Raw genomic sequence first — 26,563 nt, 5'->3', positions numbered from 1 at the left:
ACGCATCGATGAGGAGAGATGGAGAAAGTACCTGAGAATTCAATGGAGAACAGGAGAAAATAAAATGGTGAGCTAGCATCCATCAGTCGGAGTGAGCATCTGCCAGCCCGAGAGAGGGAGGAAGCGAGAGAAAGAGAGAGCAAGGTGGGGAGGGGGCGTTTCAGCTTCCCAGCAAGAGAGCAAGTGGAGCAGCTCGCTCGGCTCATCTTCACATTCTTCTTCACTGCAGCTGAGCGGATGAGATGAGAGGGCACATCTGAGCCCAGCGCAACCCGCCCGGACCGCCGTCACCACAACCCCCAGCACCACAAACCAGAGGCGGCCGACACCTCGATACACCGAGGTCCGCGTAAAACGGCAAGTGGCTCAGGACTTGTGTGAACCAGCCGCCGTTTGGCAGAGAGCGAGCAAGCACCGCAAGGCTGCCTGAATTGGGAAAGCTTTTGGCAAGTCGCATCAGAGCAGGTGAGTGAAGTTGTCTGAAGTTGCATGGTCCCATTATGTTTGTTCATTTGTGTCACCATGCAAGCGATGCGAGGATAGCTGTGGTTATGTTTAAGTTGTCGAATAGCAGTCGCTTGCCTTAATTATATATTTTCATGAAAAAGCTTGCCTTCGAACACAGGTGGGGGGGGCATTTAGTCCTTCAAGGGCCACACAAAACTCATGGTGCAATGATTTTTTATTTTATTTTATAGATATTATATGCTTTGGTGGGTTTAATGGTTGGGCTATATTTTATGACAGTTCTTTTGAGGATTTCCTTAGTTTTGGAATTGCTTGGTAGCCTTGAGCAAATGCTCTCAGGTGTCATCACCAGTTTAGAATTCACCTCTGATACTTCATGGACCGTGTCTACGCATTATGGTCTCGATACGTGCATCATTTGGTCATACAAGTCTCAGGAAAGAAGGCGTGAAAGCGTATCGAGTGGCTGGTGAGTAGAGTAGTCCAAAATCATGAATAAATGCAACTTTTGCAATTCTTTCCGTCTCGATCCCATGTCCTGCGATATGGCAATTGCAAGATAAAACGAGACCGTGTGATCGTATGTGATCAAACAAAAGTGCTTTTGTAACACTCGCGTACAGGGGCGGGGGGAAGCAATAAAAACAAGGCAATGAATCAATTCTTTGGGCTGAAGCCAAGGCCAAAATTACAAACAAAACTCACCCTTTAATACCTAGAGCCTGGTATCGCATGTGGAAAAACACATTTGAAATGTGCATTTATTCACTCAGAAAGGTGATCATTGTGTCATTAGTACACACTTCAACCATCACTTTCAGCACCCTTTAGCATGATTGTTAGATGATGAAATGCTGAGCAAGAAGAGTCTGACGAAGCGCCTCTCCAGCAGAGTTGCAAATCTTCAAACTCATCAGGAAGAACACTTTTAATGTTGCCTTACGTGCACGCCGTTCACCCCGCTAGTCACCAAATGAACATCTCACGTCGCTGTCCGATTTGTAAACGCCCTGCCGTGCCTGATATGTCTCGCTATCCATCTGCACATGCATCCCGGTCTCTTTCCAGTCTCCCCTCCCTCAGCCGAAAGCCGTTCAGCTGACATCCCCCCGCCGCCCGCCTTCCCGTTTCCCTTGCACACCATCCTGTGAAGGTTATTGCCATCTATCGAGTTGGTTTAATTTGTCAAAGAAAAGCGAGACACATTGTCCGTGGTCACAGCAGGGGGGACGGGCGTGGCGATGTGCCTGAAAGTGATGCTGATGTGGAAACCTGAGATTGATAATTGTATACCAGCTGTGAAAATGAGAAAACCTAACACCACCAAACAACAACAACAACAACAACACCACTAGTTCTGTTTCTTTCATAGAGAATACCCAGAAGTGAATTTCTGCCACAATACCTTTCTTTCCTATTTGCGCTTGTGTTCGACTGCGTCATACTCTGCCTGGCAGAGTTTTATGTCTGCTCTCCAGTGTGACGGTGGCATCATCGAGCCAAGATGCGGAATCTATTTTTCTCTCTTTCTTTTTCTTTTGAGTACTGCATTTCTTAGACTCTGGCACTTCACTCTCCAATTCTGACAAGTCTAATGTGGGCTCCCCGCATTTTGACTTCTGAAGATCTTTACCAATTTTCAAAAATATGAACTACTCCACATCAGACAAGGAAAAACTCATCTCATTGCATGTTGTGTACTCAAAATGGCCAACACAGCACACCACAAACACAATACTGTATCTCCTCGGACAGTCCAAAGTCTCTTGCCCAAACCCAGATATCACTTGTAGTACCGAGACTAACCTGTGAGAGGCAGCACAGTGCATCCAAAAGCTAGAAAAGACAAGAAGAGCAGTAGCTAGGCTTACCGTTACGTCATCCAATCACTAAATCACCAGTGCAAAACACATTTTTATTGTGGCGAATGACTTTTGAGGCACATTGTCAAAAATTTAACACAACCGGTGAATCCACGATTCAGGAAATCTGACTACAGAGCCAGCTTCAGGTTACTTCCTAACTGGGTGTTCTACTTCACAATCACCTCAGATTCTACATACAGATCATTTTTGGGCGTCCAATTAACAGGCCTTGGTTGACCTTGATTGGGGTTGGGAGCGTGTGCTTGAATTCATTATTGCCGTGTGTACCCCACTTAACCGAATCTGGAGAAAAAAAATCTTTTCATTAAATGCCTCATTGAGAGCAATGTTAATGCTATGAATAATCAAATGACCTGTTTTGTCAATCTGAAGGTCATATTGGCTGTGATATACACAAGCTAACTTTACCTGGCATTTCGTGAATGCTTGCTTAAAAGGTTCTGTGTTTTCATCAGTGGTGGTAGTAGCACAAAAATGTGGGTCCAATTGTCACCCCACCAAACTTAACAAGTTGAAAAAAAAGTTTTTTTTAAGCTAAGAAGAAAACTGTGACGATAGCCATAAACTGGAAATAGAATGCGATGCAACAACGATGGGCATTTCAATACGATACGCCTAAAGCGACAAGTTTGGTCGACAGAATGTGCGCCGTAAAGTCAGTTGTGCTTGGTCTTAATGTGAAGAGCCTCACCTCCCCGTCACACTCAGTAAAACATTCATATGTTCGCTCTCCATTATGAGTCACCATTCTCGAGTACCCAATCATTAGTTTCGCTACAGCTTCTACTCTGTCGAGTATAGTCTTCGAACTGTGATGGATCTCCACGTTTTCAGATCTTGCATGGGCTGCCTGGAGCTCTGTTTGTGTAGTTTTAATATACACTTGACAAACTGGAAGGCAACTTGTTTTTCAGAAAGGATTGTGTTCTACTTCATAGGTTCCGCTGTATTATTTAATTTTAAATGACTGGAATGAAGCAATCTCACCGCACAGAGCTCAAGGGTTAGTTGTTTCTTGCTGGGGCAGTTTTTTTTTTTTTTTTAAATGGAATCGGCCTCAGCAGAGTGCTTCAATCGCAAATTCAAAGTATTGGTTTAGATTTCAGATGACACAGGTGGCATTTGTTAACCTATGCGCGCCCCTCTGCCGCTTGTGCATTAAGGCCACTTCTTTCACTGCCTTCAACTCTGTTTGCCAGCCTGTGGAGAAGTGAACAAGATTGCCATGGTCTATTTGGTCATTAACTAACATGATTCCTGGAAAAAATTGTTTCGTTTCCCTTCCTTCGGTGTTAATTGGTCTAACTACGCCGCCGTCATTACTTGCCGTTAGCTAGACCGTTAAATGCGGACCTTGCCGCCTTTCATGAGTGTCTGCAGCATTCGTCAGATACCGTTCAGATTTATTCAGAAGAAGCTGCAACGAGAAGGTGGAAAACATTGGCCATGCTCTCAGATGTTCGTGCAACAATTAATTCACAATTTCCCTCAGTGCTTATTAAAAATAGATAAATCACTGATTCACCACCTGGCTAATTGAATTTAGAATGTCTCAGCAATTAATATTGCGTGTGTGTTCATCCATTGTTAATTTAAATGCGGACTCTAAAATATTTAGTTGAGTATTTGGAAATCCAACAATCAATTTTTGTCCACTGTGGTTTACGTTGCTATTTCCTGACCTTTATTGTGATCAAAGAAAACCAGATTTTTTTTTTTACATAAGAAAAATTGCATAACACAGCACCAAACAAAAAACCATGAATAATGATCAGCTCGTCTCAGTTCACTCACCAATTGAATTATGCAGTATGATTATTATTCTTGTTATTTTCTTTTTACATTTATTTATGATACTGTGTAAATGTTAATTAAATAGATTTATTTGTCATAGGATCTCATGATTGCTTCGGTGTACAGAGTCTCCAGACAATAATAATATCCATCCAATCCAATTTCCGAACCGCTTGATCCTCACTAGGGTCGCGGGGGGTGCTGGAGCCTATCCCAGCCGTCTTCGGGCAGTAGGCGGGGGACACCCTGAATCAGTTGCCAGCCAATCGCAGGGCACACAGAGACGAACAACCAACCACGCTCACACTCACACCTAGGGACAATTTAGAGCGTCCAATCAGCCTGCCATGCATGTTTTTGGAATGTGGGAGGAAACCGGAGCACCCGGAGAAAACCCACGCAGGCCCGGGGAGAACATGCAAACTCCACACAGGGAGGCCGGAGCTGGAATCGAACCCGGTACCTCTGCACTGTGAAGCCGACGTGCTAACCACTGGACTACCGGGCCGCCCACAATAATAATAATTTTGAAAAAATGAATGAAAATGTGCTCCTTGTGGAACTACATCAAATCTTTGCTCGGTCATGTTTAGTGTTACATGCTATATGTTTAAAGAGAGGCGTTCGCTAAATGACACAGTTCTTGGCCATTGACATCTTGACCACATAGCACTTTATTAGTGGCGCAAGGATGAATGTAGCGATTATGCTCGTCTCATCACAGCGCTTGCCTGGGGCCTTCCACAATACCCCCCCCCCCCCCCCCCCACACTAAAATAATAAAGAAAGAAAACCAATTTACAAAGCTGACAAAAGAACTGAAAGGAACAGCGCCTTTGCAGTATGCACTGGCCAGGGATTGTCTTGTTTGGCTGAATGCTGTAAATTTGACAAACGAGGACTGTACATCACCACTGAACCACGGAAGCGGGACGACAGTGTGGGCTGCTGTTGGAATCTTGGCTTCGCTGTGCGCTAACATTGAGTGAAGACGGAAAAGCCTTCGAGGATCTTAAAATGTGAACTCCCCGTTTGAAAAAAAAAAGAAATATGTGGAGGAGAGCTGAGTTTGACAGTCAATATTTTTCTCTCCCTTCTGTTCCTTTGAGGCAAATTGCCCATTTTGGACGTCAGCTAAAACTCTTATTCGAGTCATTCCATGGCGCTTTGTGCAGATAAATCAAGCGTAGTCTTCATAGCGGAAGTCAAATCGGGAAATTTCTTTGAGATATGTTCTATCTGGCCCCACTCGTCTAAACGCTATTCTTATAAATATTGTGTTCGTGGTCTAAGAATTAAGATTAATGTGCAACCCTCCAAGGAGGTTGATATTTTATGCAGCGTCGCCCCCTGCTGTTGACTGAAATTGCTTTTCTAAGTGCCCACGGGGCACTTCTTTGTAAAATCATTTACAAAGATTTGAAGACATCAAAGAAGAAAATAAAGTACCTTCTTAAAATTATTAAAAGGATGAACCTTGATATTTAAAAACATTTACGAATTAAGGATTTAAAGACATTTAAAAGCAATGAAAAGAAATAAAAATTACCTTTCCGAAATGATTAAAAGACCGTATAGCAAAATGGATTTTAAAAATGCTTAAAAGGCCTTGATCAAAAGAATAGGAATGGGGCTAAAATACGAGTGTTATTTTTCCAGATTAAAAAACACAATCCAACTATTTTTGTTGGTCTTATTTGGCGGCCCCAATTGATGAATGGCATTTCCATTCATTTCGATGGGGAGAGAATTTGGAAGGGTTTCAACTCTCATGTCAAGGCACCATTTTGTCCAATTTCCAGGCTGCACCAGGATGTACTGTTGCATTGCTTTCCGTTACCAGCCTATGCAACCCCCCGTCCCCTTTAAAAAAAATATATATATATATATGGTATATATATATAAATGCCCGCTTCATGAATCCCGGATTTGCTTGAGGTGTTTTATTTTTAGCCGTCATCTTCCAGTCCTCCCCAGCGTTTAGCAAATCTGGGCAAGCTGCGTTAATGTTCCTCATTAAGGCAAGTCGCTCGAAACCAAACTGGAGTTCTTCCACTCAAAGCGCCTCGGAACATTTCCGTTGTTCTTTTCACCCTGCTCGCGTTCTCTCGCCGACTCTCCACGCATCCCTCCGCTGTTCATGTCTCTCCCCATCCTGCTTTCTATTTTCCTCTCCCACCTGAGGAACTGGGCTGCGAAATAGTCCGTAAAGGTCTTCCTTATCTTTCAACCCCTGCCTTCAGATGTGTGCTTTTTCGAGATGTTGACCGTGCAGCATAAATTCCCCCGGTGCGACTGTGCGCTTGTAGTTGAAATGTGTGTGCGTGTGTTTGTGTGCATCCAATGAGGAAGACGTTTCAAATGACCTCGAACTCTGTGCTTTTCCCTCTCCGACTGTGAAGTAAAGAGCAGAAAGTTCAGGTGGTGAAGCCCCCTACGGGTCACCTGCGAAGAATGTTCACATACGCTTAAGTGACGCCTTGAGCCAACGGGTAAATAATGCTTTGGTTCCGTTTATACAACATCTGCACTGCGGTGCACCACGGTTCCTTTTTGATACCCGACTGGTTCGGTATAATGCAAAGCTTTTCAGTCTGAGCAGCTATCGCCACATCATTTTGCTTCTTATCTAAATGTACTGTCATGATTTGGTTTGGGACCACCAGGTGGCACTGTAGGGCTCCCCCTGCAGCTGCACACCTCTTGGTCATTATGTATTTAGTGCTTTAAAAGGACTCCAGCCCGAGCACTCATTGTCGGGTCATTGTTTGCTCTTGGCTTCTGTCATGTTTGTTTGTTGCCGTTTGTCTGCTGCTGTCAGGTTTTTTTCGGTCATGTTTTGGTCACGGTTCTGTTTTAGCTTCAGTTGTGATTTTTTTTTTTTTTTTGCTACTTTGGACTATGTTTGTTTTGGATTTAGTTTTCTCTGTTTCAATACACTTCTTCAAGTACAACCTGCTCCTCCCTCCTGCCTGCTTTTTGGGGTCCACCACCACCGCGCAAACGTGACACGTTCTCCTTCTATGGAACCTTTATAAGCAGGTGAGTCCAAATTCACATCGGAAAAACACGCCAAGAAAATACAGTTGACTTTAGGTGTTAAAAAAAGTAGCTATTGAATAATTTGTTTGCTCTTATAGGAAGAGAGATATAGTTAATATTGGATTTATGCCCTCAAAAAGGGAGTCGATATTCACGATGATATGATATTTCAAATGAAAAGGTTCACTGCAAGCTGTCTCCTCAACTAATTACCCTCTCAAACTGTCAACCTAAAAAAAAAACTTTCAGAAGGCTAATAAACTGTCAAGTCGGTGTTTGGGTTGTGCGCTTGTGAGTGCTGACTGGACACAAGTATGTACCTCCCACAAGCCTTTGCTTCGCTTGCACACTCGTCAAAGTAATTCAGAAAGTATTGTTTTCATTGACATCTTCACGACATATTTTCACAATGCAGTACTTTGTCTTAGTCACAGTACGCCAGTTGACATCGGTGTTGTAAATACAGCAGATCAAAACATTATTTTTCTGAAAGGGTGCGCGGGGAATTGAAAAATCAGGTCTGGGCCAAACTGTCTTGATCAGAGTTACGGTTAATCAATTTTCATTGTTCTGAGGAAATGACATCCAGGCATGCAGATTTTACCAACGTCAATTTTATTCCATTAAAATGGTTGTTCAACAAAATGTAATAGATTGTCAACACTATAGAATTGCATAGCAAGACTGATTGTTGTTGTTTTTTACTTTTAACCCCAATCTGGCCTTTATCACAGTTTAGAAAAGAACTACTCATTTCCCTTTGAAGCGTCACACAAGATGCTTTTGTGGTACAGTGTCTTTTCCAGAAAAAGGATCAGTTCCAAACAGAATGACCGTTTGGAATTTGAGATTCATCGTCTACCATTTTGTTATCGTCATCTTTCATTGACTCTTAAAAAAAAAAATCCATCGTAAAGGGATTAAATGATGGATAGATAACATGTTCGAAACGGCTTTTTAACCCTATATCGATGATAATAATATAAATGATGAAATCGTTGGCATCCGTATCATCATCCATAAAAGCTAATTTTATATCCCTGTCACAATATAAATCATGATGTAGCATGATTCAAAACATCGCACGAAAAGTTATCTCGCCGTTTTCTTCATTGATTTATAAAAGCACATTTTATATGGTAGAACGATTATTGTAAATGAAAGATGAATAAAAATACAAATAGCTGATTACATTAGTGTCACTAGTAATTAGTGTGAGCGACGGTAAATCGATTGCTCATGCCTGGAGAGCCAGGCACAAGAACGATGTCACGGAACGCCGACTGCTGTCGTGTTACCGTCTTGGATGCTACATTAGTGTACCCAACTCACCATACAGCAACATAACAATATGAACAATAGACGGTTATACATCTCGAACAGTTGACGCGTTTGTACCTCGATAGTCTGCAGATTGGTCGTTTTGCCCACCTTTGACGAAAGAGTATCCAATCGTACTTGAGTTCTGTTCAGCTTAATGCATGGCTGTGGTCACGGTCCTTATCACAATCATCAAAACAGCTAATGAGGGAGCACCTTTTGCAAAAAAAAAAGAAAAAAAAAAGAGGGTGTTCGTTATCTCAGTAGAAGTGCTTGTTAAGGTTGTTGCATCAGAGCCCGGGAAGGCCCCAATTGCTTGCTTCTCGTTGCTTTGCGATTCTCGGAACCGCTGTATCCCATGATGGGATGAAGGCTCATTTGACATAACGCTTCTGAATCGGACCAGGGGTCCGCAGAACAATCAAATCAGCACCTTTACACACACACAAGTTAATTGCACCCGCTATTTGCCTACGTGGTCTTTCCATCTGTCGTCCAATTACCACCGATGGCGTCATTAACTTGACATGTCTGTCGCTCGCACGTGGTGACTATATTGGATTCTGCGCACACCTGCAGCAATTATAGCTGCTCCAATTGTTCCATTTGCATACTTTTATGGAAAATTCCTTTTCTGATGAGCTTTTTCACTTAATATGCAAAACAGAGCTGTTGTCGCCTGGTTTGCAAGATATACCCAATAATTGGCTCCACTGAACTTAATGACGTTCCACCATGGACGCCACATATGAGGTATTGCTGAGCAATACAATGAAACAATCTGACATCACTTAATTTCCTCTTGCCACACGCCAGCTCTGTCCTGTCATCATTAGTCAACATGACCACCAACATTGTCCACATCGTAGATGACCTTGATATTGACAAACACAAAATGGATGCATTGCATGACTCTTTTTAACCTTGAATTGCATTTTGGGTTGACGTGAGCGATGGAGCTCTGTGTGGTGGCGATGAAGTCAACTCAACTCACTTTACAACATGCAGCAGTTCAGCGTATAGCGAGCAATTCTTCAAAACTCTGTTTCAAGCCGTTTATTGCCGCACCCGGTTGAGGTTTGCTGAGTAATTAAACTCTGCCAAAGGGAGTTACACATCGTCTGTTTAAAACAATCACGTCGCATTGCCTTTATCTGCGTTTAGCTTTACGCTAAGACGTAATGAGGAAAGCCAGCGACGTGCTAATGGGAGCATCAGTGTTGCACTGTTATAATCTTTTAGGCAGCAGATATTTGAACTGAAAAATTAGATAAACACATGTAAACAGATATTACAATACTCACGGGCATGCATTCCTTATTCTCTCGAATAACATCAAATATTAATGAGGAACTGTGACTGTCTCCTCCGACAAGATCACACTCAATATCAGACAGTATTGAATTGAAGCAGAAAATTGGGCAAAACCTTTATGTTCTATTTAATTGTGTCATTACTGTGTTTTTTTATGAAGTGCAATCTTAGAGTGCTGATTTTAATTAAAAACTTTTTTTTTTTTTTTTTTTTTTTTTGCTGGAACACATTAATGGCATATTCATTCATTTCAATGGGGTAAGATGATTTGAGCTTTTGATGACCAGTGATTGTTCTCATTAATTCAGGTGATTTCATTCTCAGGGCATTACATCGATCGCAACTGGACTGCTGCGGTCCTCTTCAGTCGTTTTGCATCTCTTCCGAGCAGGCTTTATCAATTCATGTGCATACACCCATGTAAGCCAGATAGGACAGCTGGAGCCTGTCCCTCCCTGACTTACCTTTTGACTGACGCCACCCAGTAGAACACAAACCAGACATTATCAGAACCCTGCAAGACACAGCTGATAATGTTTCCAACAGCCCTCGGGCCAAAGAGAAAGAGCATTGGCACCTGAGGGAGGCCCTCAGAACCCGTGGTTACCATAGCAGGGCATTTCGTTCCAGATGCAACAAGAGCAATATGGATGAGGAGCAAAGGAGTGACTGAAGGAATATGCAGATGTCTATCAGGTCTAGCTACAAAACTCAGAAGGATTTTTAACACACGCAACAATCCGGTACCACCGGGTAATTCCCTGAGACAAAAGTTGGTCCACCCGTATGAAAAATTTTGCGTCTGCTGTCAAGTACAGTGAAGAATGCCCTGATGTACCGTATGCATATTTTGAGGAAACCAAACAACCACTGTCAAGACTCAGATGAGAAACAGCAGTCTGGTGAGATCGGAACTGGTCATAGTCCAGACCAAGAGAGATGGGTTGAAAGACGAAGTGTGGAGTGATGTTACGTTTTACAAATCAAGTCGAAACAGAGGCATAGGCTTATGAAATCATCTGTCGCCTGCATACAATGCTGTCCTTCCCCCCCACGCCACCCCCCCTTACAAAGAGATTGAATAATTTAATCCCTAACAAATAAACAACAAAACCAGTCTTGACCCGCAGGTGCCTCTAACGCCATTGTTACAAGTGAATGTAATATTGAAGAGGGTGATTACACCCCAACGACTGTGGTTGGCAGGCCGAGACCTTCTCTTTATTGCATCTTTAAAAAAAACGTGGCTTTGCATCCCCAGAGAACGATGCAATTTCTGGCTGGGCTGTGTCTCTGATTTAGGGCATAAATAGTTGGGTGACCACTCGGTGTTGAACGACTTGCGATATTTTGTCGTATACACTAAGGTGACAAGAGTCGAGTCGACGTCCCTTTTTCCAATGTACCAATTCTACCCCGAAACAGCCCGTTTGAAAAACACTGTTCGATAGCCCCAAGACGTGAACGTTGCAGTGACTTTCTCTTCCAAGATTTGGCAAAAAAGAGAAACCTATTTATTATTCTGTCATTAATGGAGGATTTACGCAATTGTGAAACATCCATCAGTGGCTCACCGAGGGAAGTCCCAAACCTCTGTTCATAATCCCATTCCTTGTGTCCTTTTTATTCCCCCCTTGCTTTCTGAAATAGTGACTCGACTCAACCATCGGATCCCCGGCCAATCTGTGCCACAATAGAATAAGTTGAGCGCTTTGTTAATGAAATGCACTATAAAGAGGCGACGGTAGCCTGGGGAAATATCATTTCCTGTGTAGCTACGTGAGTTGCTGCCCCGAGTTTGTTCATGATCGATGTGTTTAGCATAATCAGGGCTAATATTGTTGTTAACATATATTTATCAATGCCGTCTCCACTGTCAGTGGTACACAAAGAAAAACAAATGTTCATCATGAAAATGCAGGCTTAGCATCAACAGGCAAACGTGAGATAATTAGTATGTGTTCATGACATTCAGACAACGGACATACGCGCTTTTCAGCACTTTTCCCTCTTTTTCCTCCCCACGTCTTTGAACGATTAAAAAGCTCGACTGTTGATCACGGTGCCGGCACAAGCGCACCACCAATGGGAGGCGAATGACTTCCTGACAGCTACTAGGTCACACGGCAGTAAGTACTGCTGTTGCTGATTAAATTCACCCAATAATTAAGCAGACATCATTGATTCCCCCGCAGAGAAACGGGGAAACGGAGGGCGTGTATGTGCTCGGGTGTGTGCGTGTACGTGTGGAAACGAACGCCGCTCTTCCTGTTGCCCCTACAGCGGTGGGCCAGTCAGATACGGGTAATTTGGGAAACGAGCAGAAGTCGATTCCACTTAAATCGCCAGTGGTGGGTGGACTCATTGATGTTGCATGCATTGTCGAGCGGCGCCGTTTTCTTCCTCTACTGCGTGACTGAAGCAACTGAGATTATCGTTGCTTTGAGTAGGTCATGTGAAACAATATGCTAATCACTTGCTTACTCATGTTAAGATTTGTGTGGTGGCTTTTTGGATGCAGGAATCTTGAATTGTAGCTTGTAGTCAGTGCTTCAATATGTCATCCGCAGTGAATATTGGTTTTTAATTTTTTTTTTTTAATGTGCTTGAAACTGTATTGAGAAGATGTAGTTGTAGTCTTTGATTCGATTGGTAAAAGTGTCAAATAAAATCGTAACAGAGAATATCGTATTTGTTCCTGAGAAATGATTGATCGGGAGATCATTAAGCGTCAGTGATTCGGTTTACACTGGGAAAAAAAAACAATGTAAGGTAGCTGGGACTAAGCTGATAATTATAATAATTGCAATGGTCATCTGCTTGCTTTTAAGGGTTGTACAACAGACGACGTTTCCATTTATGTTGCGGTCTAAGATCCCAAGAGGTGGTCACGGAATTTGAATAAATCCTGCCTCGCTTTCAAGCACCTGCTTATTATCAACTGCCTCCTTTTATGAAGGCCGTTCCTCACTTGTGGAAGGATTTTTGAGTCCCTCTTTTGAAACGTTATGTTTTTAAAAAAAAAATAATCTGACATTTTTCTTATTTTTAGTGGTCATATTTTGCCACCTTTCAATTTCTTTACTCGTCGGAGGTGATAAGTCACATCCATGCAAATCAAAATTAAGTTTCAAGTCACAATCTTCAAGTCTAAATCAGCTCCCGAGTTACTGCGGAGAAAGAAAAAAAAATCATGCAAATCAAGTCGAGTCGAGTGAAGTCATGACTCAGTTCTAAGTCTTTCATCTTGCTCAGTCGCGACATAATTGGAGTGATCATAAAGTGTTTGTAGATCTACGCTGTATATACATGTGTGACAAATTTTTGTTTTAAAATCCAAACGGAAGCAAGAAAAGTAAGTTCACGTTCCACTGCAGTGCCTCGCGCTATTGAAATGTTTCTGTCGTCTGCACAAGCAATACACTTCTTTCACTGTTTGAGAAGCAGCTGTTGTTAGTTGCTCAAAACAAAAAGAAAGCGCTGTGTCCTGCGAGATAAGCCTGAGAAGCGCTAACTCCAGTACTGCTCTTTTCCTCCTTTCGGCCTCATTGTAACAACGTTGGAGGGAGCCGCTTTGAATGTTTGCCAATGCTTGATTTGCTGTGGACTGTAGAATGTCCGTCTTGAACAAAACTGCCGTCGTTCAATAAGTCGACAACAAAAGGTTGGCATGATTGACCAAAGCGTTCCGCTTGCTTCATCAGCATACGACGCGTCGAGAATATTCAAGGTGAAAGAGTTCCCAAAAAAAGGTTAACGTTGGAAAATGTTTGAGCTGATCAAGGTAGCATTTACGCTAGCCATCTTGCAAATGTCCTTCCAAAGTGGATTCGGTCGCATGCGCTTCATTTTAAGCGTGGTTTGATTTCCCCTCTTTTCTAACGTTGCGATGTCGGCGTCAGCATGTTTGCGATGAGAATGGAATGGGAGCAGAATGGCATTAAACAAATTGGATAAATGTTATTTCTGGTGGAACGTTTAAATGGAACGCACGGGTCGTACAGAGGCAAGTTGCAACCATGCCTGAAATTGAGTGAAGTTACACATTAGCTCAACATGGAACAGTCTACATTCACAGTTTTTTCACAAATATGTCCTCTCTCGTTGTGGATTTGGATCATACGTAACATTGGTGTTGTTGACGCCGCGCTGTGCTGCATTCGATCTTGCGTGAATGCATTCTTCTCCTTCTTTCACATCATTTGTTCTCTCGGCCAGACAGGCACCAGACAGCCCACCCAAATCGCCAGATCGCTCACTCTGGCGACTGATTTTTTTATTTTTTGAGTTCCTCTTTGGCCAAAACGAATTGCTTCATTTGCTGATATTTTATGGTCTGTTCCTGCTTTTACCAGCGGGGACCCCGGGGCACAAATTGTAAGGTTCACGAGGTTCACTCCTTTGGGCCTGAATGTTTTGCTCGTTGCCATGCTCCATTCTCACTTTCTCTCTTTCTCCTGTCAGCCATTCACACTCTTTCCTCTGCCAGGGACTCGTCTGGACACCAACTGTCCGGTGCCAGACATAATTTAAAAAAAGAAAAGGGGGGGAAAAAAAAAAGACAAGAACTCCTTGTTTGTGGCTCTATATCGGTCAAATAATGTGTTTGTGGGTGAGTGGGTGTACTGGGGATTTGAACGTGTGTGTAAGTGTGCCAGAATGAGGGACAGCGATGCTGTCCGCAGTGTCTGCATTAACTAACAAATCATCAATGTCCTAATTTTGCCATGCTTAGAGGCTAGTTTCCAGTCTATTGGTTGATGTGACCGTGATCAATAATGTGTGTGTGTGTGTGTGTGTTGGGTGTGTTTGTCAGTCTTTGGATCGTTAAAGTCCCGAGGCAATGGGCAGTGTTCTGTTTTCATTGGACAGACATCAGGCGGCGGGGCGGTCGTGTCACCACAACAACTCAGTCTTCACACTGATAGATAATCAAAATGCAGCGCGGAGCAGGCGAGATGGCAGGACATTGCACTTAGGTTGTCCGACTCTGAAGTCTGAAGCTGACAGGCTTCTTTTCCAGTTCCAGCGAGAGCCTGACCAAGTGTAATGCATCTCTAATTTATTCACATCGCTTCTGTGAAGAGATTTAGTCGCACTCTTATAATGCGTCGTCACATTTTACGCTTCGGTGTTTACTTCTTAATGTAGTTTGAAGTTTTTCTTTTCCGAGAGACTGATCAGAGTTATGCCTCTTTAGAATAGTCATTGCGTCCTTTTGATTTTTTTTATTAGCAGCACGTCAACATATGACAGCGTAAAACAGAGCTGCAGCCAGTCTGTAAAGCGTGTCTATGTAGGGATATACTACCGTATTTTCCGCATTATAAGGCGTTTCGGAGTATAAGGCCCACGTTCAATGAATGGCCTATTTTAAAACTGTTTTCATATATAAGGCGCAGCGCATTATAAGGCGCATAAAATAAAAACTACAATAGCAACTGATGTGGTGTTATGCATCCACTCGATGCCCATGATTTTTTGCCGCATAAAAACATTATGTACGTACATATCAACTCATAGTGGCAATTTATAGTGTAAATCGGCAATCCACATGTTTGTTATTGTTATCGCCCAACATTGCGTTCATTAACGGAGGTTGGCAAAGGTACTTGGTTTATTCAGGTAACAGCTCTCAGCTGCTGTCTTCACGGTGCCGTGACTTTTGGATTGCCGTCCACTTCAAGTCATTTGAGTCGATTTGGCGGGGGGCTTTGTTGGGAAGTCTGCTTCCTATTAGTCATGCATTTTAGGAATTAAAAACAGGTTGAGCGGAGTGCATTTGAGATTCAGATGGAGCCTAATCTTTGGGGTTTTGACCTGGCAACCCTTGCCGAGGTGGAGCCGCGTGGGCAGGTGGCTCTCTGACCGCAATTAGCATTCTCCTCTGCAAATTGTGCGACTCATCAAACCCTCAGAACGCCACGGGGAGTGGGATTAAACCGGGTTAGCAGAGGCCAGAACATCCAATTCCTTGTTGAGGAAAAAGTGACCGTCTAATTGACACATCCATAACCATCTCCAGATTTATGCCGCACACTTTTTGTGCATGGTGAGTGAGGCATTTGACTCGCCCGTCCCCAACGTCAACGGCGGATTGATTTACTGCTGTTGTGAAAACTGGCATCGCTCCACCCTACCCTACCCCCCGCCATCGGCATTTTTCCATGAAATGAAATGTAATTTAAACTCACGACTATACTGCGACTCCTCATCAATTTGTCGCAGACATTCATTTAGTAAATGGAATACATGTTTTGCGTAATTGTGGTTACGCTGCCAAAATCTCCCTCGTCTTTATTTTAAACTGTAGCTTAGCAGCCATACATTGTCCAATAAGCAAAAGTTCATTGCGCAGCTGCTTTTAGTATTTAATTACCATATGGCCATTTGTTAATTTGCCAATTCTATCCAAGTAGTTCCAGTTGAATAAATCCTATGCGCTTTCTTTTAATTTAGTATTCACATTTTAATCAACTTTTTTCTTTTTCTTTTTTAAATCGTCTGGCTACACGCGAATGCCATTATGAAATGCGGTCATTTCATTCATGGTAATCGGATGAATTGAAAGCATATTTGCAGAAGCTGAACTCAATTTTGACAATTTTGAATCGTCTTACCGAATTAGCTAAAAGTCCGTTCAGCTCTGTCTGAACGCATCTCTTTTCGAACAGTCAGTTGATCTTCAAGAGACCGGACATGTGCATACTTGAGACAGAACCGATCAGACATGACACAACATGAATCAAAGCGGGGCGAATCAATCGAGTGAGAAAACGTACAAACTGAAGAAAATGTTCTGGGATGGCCAGGTACACGTTGAGGCGGCGTAAATGTCAGGACCCGAGCAAAGAAGAGAGGAAGGCAGAGAAAAAGGAACACCCACTGACCCCAAGCGGTCCCCTGTTGGATGGTGTTACCATAGAAACCGGTGTCTGAACCCAAACGAAGGGCACTTTTGGTTGAAAACTGCAAATGTTGCATGCGAAGAGAGCGAGAGCCACTGCTAAGGCCACGAAGCAAGTCGCTAGTCATTCGTCACCATTCTACTGAGCACCATGTCACTGGGGCTAAAGTTGAGGCTGTGTATTTTATTTTATTTTATTTATTATTATTTTTTTTTTCCCCCAGTGCCACTTTGCTATAATTTGTTGGAAATGTTTCCCACGGTATATTTTCAACCATTTTCTATAACCATTTATCCCGTCTCAGGTGCTCGTGGTTCTGCGCTGGCTTCCACTGTTGAGAAAATACTTCAAAATATCTGCTCAGGTCTCTACATGGTCCAGCCGTTGAGCGTCAAAGTACATATTTCATTCAACGCAAATATGGCGATTGAGGATACCCCCCCCCTGCCAACATGCCCTCCAGTGCATCACTTTCACATCCGAGTAGTTTCAACGTCTTTCTCGACACACAGTTGCAGGTGGCAGATTTGAATTGTAATTGTTTGGGCTCATCCTCACCATCTGGGAACTGAGTAACAAGCACTTCTGAATTGGACGCCGAGAAAAGAACAGGACTAAAATCACATGAATGTTAAATGAGGATCTGTTGCCATCATGGCAGCCAAATCATTGAACGTATCAGATGCTGCCAAAATTAGCCTGGCAGTCCGACCGGCTCTGTTCTGAAGCGAAGCAGCTCGTCAACACCAGCAGCTTTCAGGGAGCCCGCTCGCTCCCATCCGGTCTGTTCACAGGTGTTGATTGCGGCTGCAAAGGGGCTCCGACATTTACTGGTGCCGTTAACGCTAGACTGGGGGCCCAATTTAAGCTGCCCAGTGCTCGTAAACCAAAGCGCAAGAGAGGCCTAATGGGGAGGGTTCAGACCAGTGGCAGAGAAGACATTTGCTGCAGTACAAAATCTGCACGTTGACTTTTGGCTGAGAGATGCTTCTTGATGCTTTCACAGCATCAGTTGAGAAAACGACAGCCATGCTGGTGACGTTCGAATTTAAAGATGCATTCTATTTTGAGAGAGCCGTTGTGAAATTTGGAATATGGCCCCCACGTAACGATTTTGTGTCTCCCCTTGCCAGGTTTATGACAGGGCTCAGCCTGCAATACTCGCATTTATCCCAGATGTTTTATTATAACGGTGTTGGGGGGAGGGGGGGGCGGGGGTGACACAGAAAAGTACAGCAGGATGCAGTAGAAGAAAATGAGCTCCACTCGCTATCTGCCTTGTCTCGCTGACATTTTGGGAGATGGTGTCACCTCTGTGTGAAAAATAGTGGCTCTCAAAGCCGTTTGCTCCTGTTCAACTGGCTAAATCATTTCACCTGAGCGGCACCATTTCGTCAGCTTGCCTCAGGGTATCGGGTGCTAGAACGCAAGCTAGCAAAGTATACGTGTGTGTGCGCGCGCGTGCGGCAACTTTGGAATCATTAAAATTATAGCCTGAAGCTGAGTTCATAGAAGGTCCGTTGGGAGACGTGAACATCCCTAGCCGCTTCAGAGGGTACACCTGGCACAGTTGATTGTAGAGTTGTACCGGGTCACATCAGATCGCGCAAGTGGAAGGTGGAGCTGACCTTGTCATGTTCCGTATTTGGCAGCAGGTGGCAGGCGTTTCATTTCTGCCGCCTGCACACCTGCTGCCTATTTTGTCGGTGATTGCACCTGCTATATCTAAGCGCTCCGGCGGTGACTCATCGCCGGAGTATTACATGCCGTGCCACTGCTGTTGCCCATGATCGTAAATATCATTCGAGACCATTTGCTGTTAGTTATATTTTCGTCGTCCCAAGGAAGTCATTAGTATTAGCGTGCGTGAACTAGTATTTGTATTTAACATATCTTCCTTGCCGTTTTTTGCAAGCGTTTTCTGTTGTCGCGTTTTCCTTTATTTCCTGGTTCTCGTTTTTTACCAGCGCTTTCTGTTGTTTATTTGGCAGTGTTTTTTGTTTGTAATAAATATTTTTGTTTTGACTAAGTCCTTGTCGGTGTCTGCTCTTTCGGGGATCCACTTATTCTCGTTTGCTCGGTTACGTACGAAGCAGTTCCTTTCCCTGCTTCGTGCGTAACGTGACAGACCTTTTGGAATGCAAAATAAATCACTCTTAACGTGGAAATAATACTTTGCCAGCGCCGCCAATTTAATGGCTGTTACATCTATTCGACGGGACGTGGACATTATTTGTTTGGCTGATGTGGATGAATGTTTCGCCAACATCCTCCTCACTTGAATGCCACATCCCCAGATGAGATCACTCACTGTAGAAGTGCAGACAAAACTCTTGCTGTGATAAATGAGAAAGCAGCCGCGATTCTTTTGTCCTCCTGCTGTTATTAACAGCAGGATGTTGATAGTTTTTTTTTTTGTTTACCCCCTCAAGAGTTTCGTATGATGGTGCATCCACAGCCACTTCAGCGGGACACCTCCAGACCGGATTTAATGTCCCTATAAGACAACTACTGTTGAAATGCACCATATAAGACAACTACTGTTGAAATGACTTTGCTCATCATAATGATGAGCAAAGACAAATGACTTTGCTCATCATAACATTTTCTCTCTCCAAACTCGAGATGCTTGATAATGGTGAATGATTTCCACCCAGCCCCTTCAGCTAACGTAAACATGGGTGTGTCGTGATGCATCGTGTAATTATTGCTCTAATAATTGTGTCCACCATAGGTTCTCCGGGCCGGTTGTTGTTGTGCGCCTGGATAAGCAGCAAATGAGAAAAAAAAAAGAGCCAGTGAAATTCAATGAGTTCACCGAAGGGATTTAAAACAACTTCCAAGTGCAGGAGTCGCGTTTTGAAATGCCGCACACGCTGTTCCCATCTGTCAGTGAGAGCAGCCATTCAAGCAAAAAGTAAGTGAGGCGGCTTAAGTTCTAAATGCAGTCCGGTTTACTTCTGAAAATGAAGTTGTCATTGCAAACCCAGCCCACAGCTTCTCCTAATGAAATGATGAATATGTCAGCCGGCTGTTCCCGCCAGGCACACAAACATGCATGTGCCATGCTGCCGGATTGCGCGCAATTTCAGGTTTTGCCTTGAAAAATAATATATAAGAACATAAAAGGGGCCGGCAGGGTAAATGCTACACATTTATAGTACACCCTCCAATGGATTTGTGAACCTTGGTCATAAAACTGCTCATAATTTCTGCGGACTTGCATATGCAAGGCAGACGACAATGTGCAACCGGGCAGAAAATGAGCTCGTTCACCCAACTGGAATTGAGATTTCGCTTAGCTACAATTCCTTTCTTTCCGTGCCGGCCAGCTTCTTTGATGCTGCCGAGTTGGCGGAATGTTCAGTACTGTCGTAGGCAGAATGGCAGTGCCACAGGGAGAGGAAATGAGTCTTTTTCGAATGCACTCAAAAGCTAGCGTGGTTATAAAGTTAGTCCTTGATCATCGTCGCTCTGATCCACGGAAGCGCGCGACGCGAGGATAACATCAAGTCCCCAGATGGACAAACGATCCCGCCCGTCTGTCCTAACATTTCTGCTTCACTCCAATACCATATTTTCGCTTTCTCTATTGTCTCCAACCTTGCCTGCTCCTGGAAATCGGACTCTCTGGACTCTCAATAACCAAAGGAGCGTTTCGATTCATGTGAGGAGCAGATGGTCCTCTGGAGGCTAGTTTGGATGCTCTTTTGTACTGGCAGTTTCCCTGATTGCGCCGGTAACACCAGGATAGCAACACGTGTTGTAGTGATTCTGGTGAGGAAAAAAAAAGTTTTTTTTTTGTATCAGCTAGATCAAAAACACTGAATAAAGGCAGAAGGTTAGTCTCGAAGGATTTATCTGTGGGAACTTGTGTCACTTGTTCAACATGCCGCAGAATTACATTTCGTCGCTTTTTTTCTTGAAAAATTGCGACTTTTCAAGAAAATCGGAAAAACACTCATCTTGCTTGATTTACCAAAAAATGTAATTGATCAAATCATGCTCAATCACAAATAGACTCAGCTTTAAAAAAAATCAAATAAAAATAAACAAATCTGCAATTTATTGCAGTTATTCAATTAAATGGTGGGACACATTGCCAGCGTCCGGTGTCCACATCAATGCCGGCGCTCATGCCGACACCCTGACCATCGGGAAAAAAAATGCTTTTCATAATTTACAAAAGCAAATGACTGTGAACTTTTTTCCTCGTACTGTGTTTGATGACTTGAGAATGAATGCTTCAGCGGTGTCTTTTGCACTCATGCGTTTTAGTGTAAAAATAATCAGCAGATGCCATTCTCATCCTGGGATGATGAGTCGAAGTACGCTGTCAAATCCGTGTGTTGAATTATGTACTAAAGCTCCCACAGTTTCGCCATCGATCAATGGCCACTGTTGCACGGCTGATTATAAATTCCCATAATGCATCAGATTGTGCTTTAATGCATTTCCCGTGTTTGAATTATGACTCTGCCATAAAGTGGTGCCGTATTTTACTTTTTGTGGCACAGAAATAAATCTTTAGCGTCTCCAAAAATACATCTATAATACTCACTGACTAATGGGTGCCATCACTTAAGGGCAGCGATAAGACCAGCAAGCATAGAAAGTCCAATTTGATACAGCCCATATACTGTATATTCTGATTCTTTTTTTCCTTTTTTTTTTGTGCTCTAAGAGGCATCATTATTCTGGAGGTCACAGTAAGCCATCTCATTAATTTATATAACGGCAACGGTAAATCAGAATTGTAGATATGCAAATGTTGTCCAGCAATGTTTTTACATGCTGAATCTTGTTCATTTACAGAAGGAAATATGCAAAATAAATAGCCCGCAGGATTTTCCTTGCATACATCACAAGTTCATTCATGCATGAATATTCAGACCTGCCGGCTACTGAGACATGAAATCTATATGTTTTTGGCGTGTTTTAGTCTAATTGGGAGTGATGCACTCTAATTTAAGAAAAGTTGTTTTCATATTTCTACAGTATATAGTAAATCGCCCTCCATCGAGGGAGTTGAGTTGTAGAGCACCCTCTCAAAAAGTGAAATCCGCGATATAGAAATAAACTTTGGGCTTGTTATTATAGCATAAAATACGGCACTTTAAGGCCTTTAAAATGGTACCCACACATTTAGACATGGCTATGGGCAGTTGCTGGCTAGCTGTGTTTCTTCTTTTCTATACCTGAGCGAGTCAACCACTGCAGTGCGGACGTCTGTCTGGATGCTACTATGCTAACATGATGCTGCGTACAGAAAGAAAAACCGCGGAAGAACTCAAGGTGCCCAAAATGAATTGCCGAAAATTTGGTGTGGTCGTCCCGGCTTGGAAAATGTAGTACCGGTACTCTTACATGGTTATATAATGTCACATTTCAATCCACATTGGGCAGAAATAACACGTTATAAAAGGTATCTTGTAAATTAGCAACACTTATGGCTTAGGTTGTGCATTTGTCCTCAACCAACCAGGGGCAATACCGCTTGTTGATGATGCCCTCGTCTGTGCCTCGGAGTGAAAATGGCTTCAAGCTCTGCTAGCACCAAAATAATACCACAGTTCCACAGTCGGCACATGCAAAGCGTCGCAGAACCGCAAATGAAGTGCTCTATACAGTATATGTAGTTGTATTGAGTACGTGATCGCATAAGTCGGCCGGGAGACGTAACCTGTAAGGATATGATGAGAAACGATAAAACATATTTTTCTCAGCAATGTCTTATTTCTTTCCACTATTTTTCACCATATAAGTTATAATTTTGAGATCTGCATATCAAATGTTCTCAGTTACGTTATATCCGTTAAATCTGGCCTGTATAACCCATTCAGAAATGATTCTTGTCTCATTTTTACAATCAATGAATACTGTTATATGAATTTTAGGCCATACCGTGATATTTCCTCATCAAACGTTTTGAAACAACTGTGGTCCATGCAAGTATTTACTTTGCGGTTTTCCTCTCCAATCTTTACTTTGGGGGCTTATGTCCCCTCCCTATTTGCTGACGAGACATTTTTTTCAACATCCCTGCCCCTGTCTGATTAATTACAAGGTCACTATAAACAAAAAGGGGCAGTTGTTCACACGCTCTGCTATATCATTGGCCGGTTCGGCATTCATACTCGAGCCGTTCATTTATCACCGCTGCACCTCAACGCGACTGCAGCCATTGCCTGCTATGGCGAAGGCAATTAACATAATGGACTTGTAGGACGATGTTTTTCCTTAGCCCTCTCAATAACACAATCATTTGTATTCACATTTGCAGTTCTTCAGAATCGCAGTCAGTGGGTTGCCGAGGTTGCCTCCGCAGGACGTAATTCACCAAGGACTTGTTTTGTTCCAAATCAAAACAACAGGCGCGGTATGGTTTTGACATTGAGAAGTCATTGATCTGTACTGCTGTGGGGCCCGCGAATACTTCCTGGCACCGTGCCGTCGACGAGAATGCTCCGCTCAGCAGAATTATGAGTCAAATCCCGCTATTATGGTTCAGTCAATATTTGCTGTCAGCGGCTCTGTATAAAAATTGCCAATTTCGATTTCATATTCCTAAACTAGTCACAGTAAGGCCTCACATGACTGTGCCCGTAGGTGCCCCTGTAAGCGCTAATCTGCAATAGAATAGCTTGAAAGGCAAACAGATGTGCCATTTACAAAGCAGGGTCGAAGGGTCGGTGTGTAACTTTCAGCTTTGCAATTAGTGAGTTGATGGTGTTGGACTGGGTTGAAGCTATCGACATTGGCAGCTTTATGCGCGTTTGAAGGACCCGTGCTTCTGTTGAGCTTTGCCGATTTAACAAAAAACAAAAAAATAAAGGTCCTCTCGCTTTACTTCAACCACCCGGCGTGTGGCGTTATCACTGTCAAGGCACTTGGGGTCTCAATGGCCTGGTTTGGACGGATGTTGATTTTTCTGTTTTGGCCACAGTTCCTGAGATACAGAAAATCCCTTAATCTTTTCTGGACTGCCAGGTAGTCTTCCAAGATTGTTGAGATAAACTCTCTGCTTTCACGCTCAATTTCATTTCCACTTGATGCGGTTTGTTTGGTCAGGGGGAAACTGAACTCTGGTATGCTCCATCTTAGCTGGTACTAGACCATCAGATCAGGTGGGGTTTTTTTTTTTTTGTAAAATGAGCACAATTGTGGTGACAACAATCCAATCCGGTCGCACCCTAAATGGCATCATGCATCACAATTGTCAGTGTCAATCACTGTCAAATTGCTTCATCTGGATCTGATTCAAATGAAGCTTTTGCTGGCAATGCGAATTTGTGATGGAATATCTTATGGACGAGTTGAGATGCTTTTTCACTGTTTTAAAGTCTTCTGTCAATTGAACAATCGAGAGACAAAATGCCCCAAAACGCGATCAGTCAACTTCAAACGTTAAAATGCTGATGCGGAGTAATAAAAGTGGACTAGTCGACTTCTTATTTCAGGCCCTATGGTGGACTATGAGTAATGGGCAACCAAAGTTACAAATGCCCGTAGATTGTTTGTGCTTGACAGACATATGTGTGAGAAAGGTCCAGACAGTCAGAAATAGAGAGAGAGAAAGCGATGCTCAGACATTTCCGGGTATGGGGACTCTGCAAGGTCTCTATCGACCTGCCACTGCAAAGTGCCATTGTTGTTGATAATTAGAGCTGTGACCTTTCACTGGAGCTTGAAGATTTATCTGCTCCATGTACACTTCTTTGTGTGTCGTTGCAAGTGTGAGCAATGAATGGACATTATTGGTGACTTTTATCGACATGTAAATCTGATGAATTCAGACCTCTTAGTCTCTCAAATTATTTTCAAGTGAAGCTATTTTTCTATGTACCGGCGTGGTCGGACTTTTTGTCGGACTTTTTGTCTGTCTTCCAGTTCTGGTTATTAATAATAATAATAGATTACTGTCTTCCGAAAAGCTGTAAAGCTCTAGTTTAAGCAAGAAAAAAAAAGGATTAATTTACTCAAGTAGTGTACAAAGCCCCCGTCGTATTCGTGATCATTAAGCCATCCGTCTTTTTTGTCCTTGTATTGCGCCGGTGACATCTTTATTTAATGGCGACAGAGAGCGAGGGAGAAAATACGGACTCAAAGACGTGAAAAGTGAAAGTGACACTCAATTTCATGACACCACAAATGGTATTTGGCTGCCTGACGAACACCACCGGACAAGAAGGCGCAGACGTCGCATCATTTCCAAGGCCATTTCTGCGTTATGTCAATGAAGACAAAGACCTCTGGGAAGTTGGACGTTTTATAATAGCTCAATAAAAAATACACAAAGTAAAGTTTACCGCTTTGCAATAAATCAGTCACGTTCACCCAATCACGGATGCCAGAGGATGCAGCGTCCGCTCCAAAGAAGGGCTGCCTTCTGTAAATAGAAAACGCTCCCTGGTGATAGCTTGAGGAAGGCAATTTAAAAAAATGATAAAAATAACCTAAAGAAACGGGTAAGGAATTGATTTATTTAAAAGCCAAAATAATGTCCCACTTTGTTTTTTTGGGTTGGGGGAGTATAACGTTCTGGGCTGGAATGGATTCATTGCCTTTCCATTCAAGTCAATGGGAAACATGACCTCGATTTATTAAACAAACAGGCTCATTCAACCAATGGAGTTGACAAATTCCACAGTATATTTATATTGTTTTTTTTTGGAAGAATCTGTTAGAATTTGTAAGACTTAGCCCCAATTTAAATATTTTTGTAGTTTTCCCAATTTGCACTGAGTGTACACAAATTAGCTTTCAATACGTTTTTTTCCCCCGAATCTTGGACTTAAACTTGATTTTGCTCACATTGATTTAAAAGTAAAGTATGCTTTGTTCCAAATAAAGTTCAACCATGGTGCCTTTGCTGTAAAAACCCCAAAACAAAAAAAACTTTTGCTTCAGTTTTGCATATTTAAACCCACTTAGTGATGCGCAGCAGCACAATTAATCCAAGTCGATGAATCCATTTCTAAAAGCTTTTCATGTTTCACAGATCCAGACTTGGAACATGTTGATACGATTAAAAGAGAGGGCAGTAAAAATGGGCATGATGGAGGTCTTAAAGAATATCTTTAAAGAGTAATTACGTTCCAGTAATATAAAACAGGTATGAGTAAAGCGTCTTCCAGCTTTTTCCAGAGGACTCCTTTGGTGGATTTGCGGGCCCAAAACAAAAACAAAGCAAATAAGCAAATGAGATGACTACGAAGGGACGATGTTATCATGAATACCAGTTGATTCTTCTCTTCAACTATGAATCATGCAAAGGTATTCCTGTGGAGTCCCAGGATATGATCAGGAAATGAGCTAGCAAGGGCACGGGGCATAGAGACGGATCAAAATTTAATCCAAGCCTCACCTTCCTGTCAAGTCCTTTTCCCAGACCTTTTCTGCGCAACCTTGACATTTTCTCACTTGTACAGCGGCTCGTGCGGAAGTTGCATGTTTTTTTTTTTCCTCCCCCAATGTATTCTCAAATCAATTCCATCCGGATCAGCCGTGACCATAGAATGAAATGCATATTTGACACACAGATGAATGTATATGTGTGAGGTGTTGATTTTAAAGCCTGCATCTTAGAATGTACAGATTCCGGGAGATTAATAGGACCAAGGCTTACCGATTAATTAGGAGGCTCTTGAGCCACAGAAATAGTGGTAAGCAAATGCCTCAGGCAATATACTTGTAGAAGCTGACCTGTAGCTTCTCCTTCAGTAATTCGACTTGCCCTTTCTTCATGTTTTTTTTTCTCCACCTGCCATTAGCTGCTTTTTTTATGCTCCTCCATACATGCCATTTTCCTCCGAATCACTTTTCGTCTCC

At 42.8% G+C, this 26,563-nt stretch overlaps 1 protein-coding gene across 2 annotated transcripts in view; it reads left to right on the top strand.

The window, feature by feature from the left end:
* The first annotated feature begins 247 nt into the window (after window positions 1-247).
* tnr (tenascin R (restrictin, janusin)) overlaps window positions 248-26,563 on the top strand; it is a 105,457-nt gene continuing 79,141 nt past the window's right edge. For both annotated transcript variants that reach the window (XM_086129726.1, XM_086129725.1), the window contains exon 1: window positions 248-465. The gene's annotated coding sequence lies outside the window, so the exon portion shown is untranslated. The remainder of the gene's footprint in view (window positions 466-26,563) is intronic.

Source organism: Hippocampus guttulatus, chromosome 14 (genome assembly GCF_054856545.1).
Source record: "Hippocampus guttulatus isolate MCC_2025c chromosome 14, RoL_Hgut_1.0, whole genome shotgun sequence".
Taxonomy (NCBI): Eukaryota; Metazoa; Chordata; class Actinopteri; order Syngnathiformes; family Syngnathidae; genus Hippocampus; species Hippocampus guttulatus.
The sequence above is the reverse complement of the archived record's forward strand: the minus strand, read 5'-3'. Positions and strand labels throughout refer to the sequence as shown.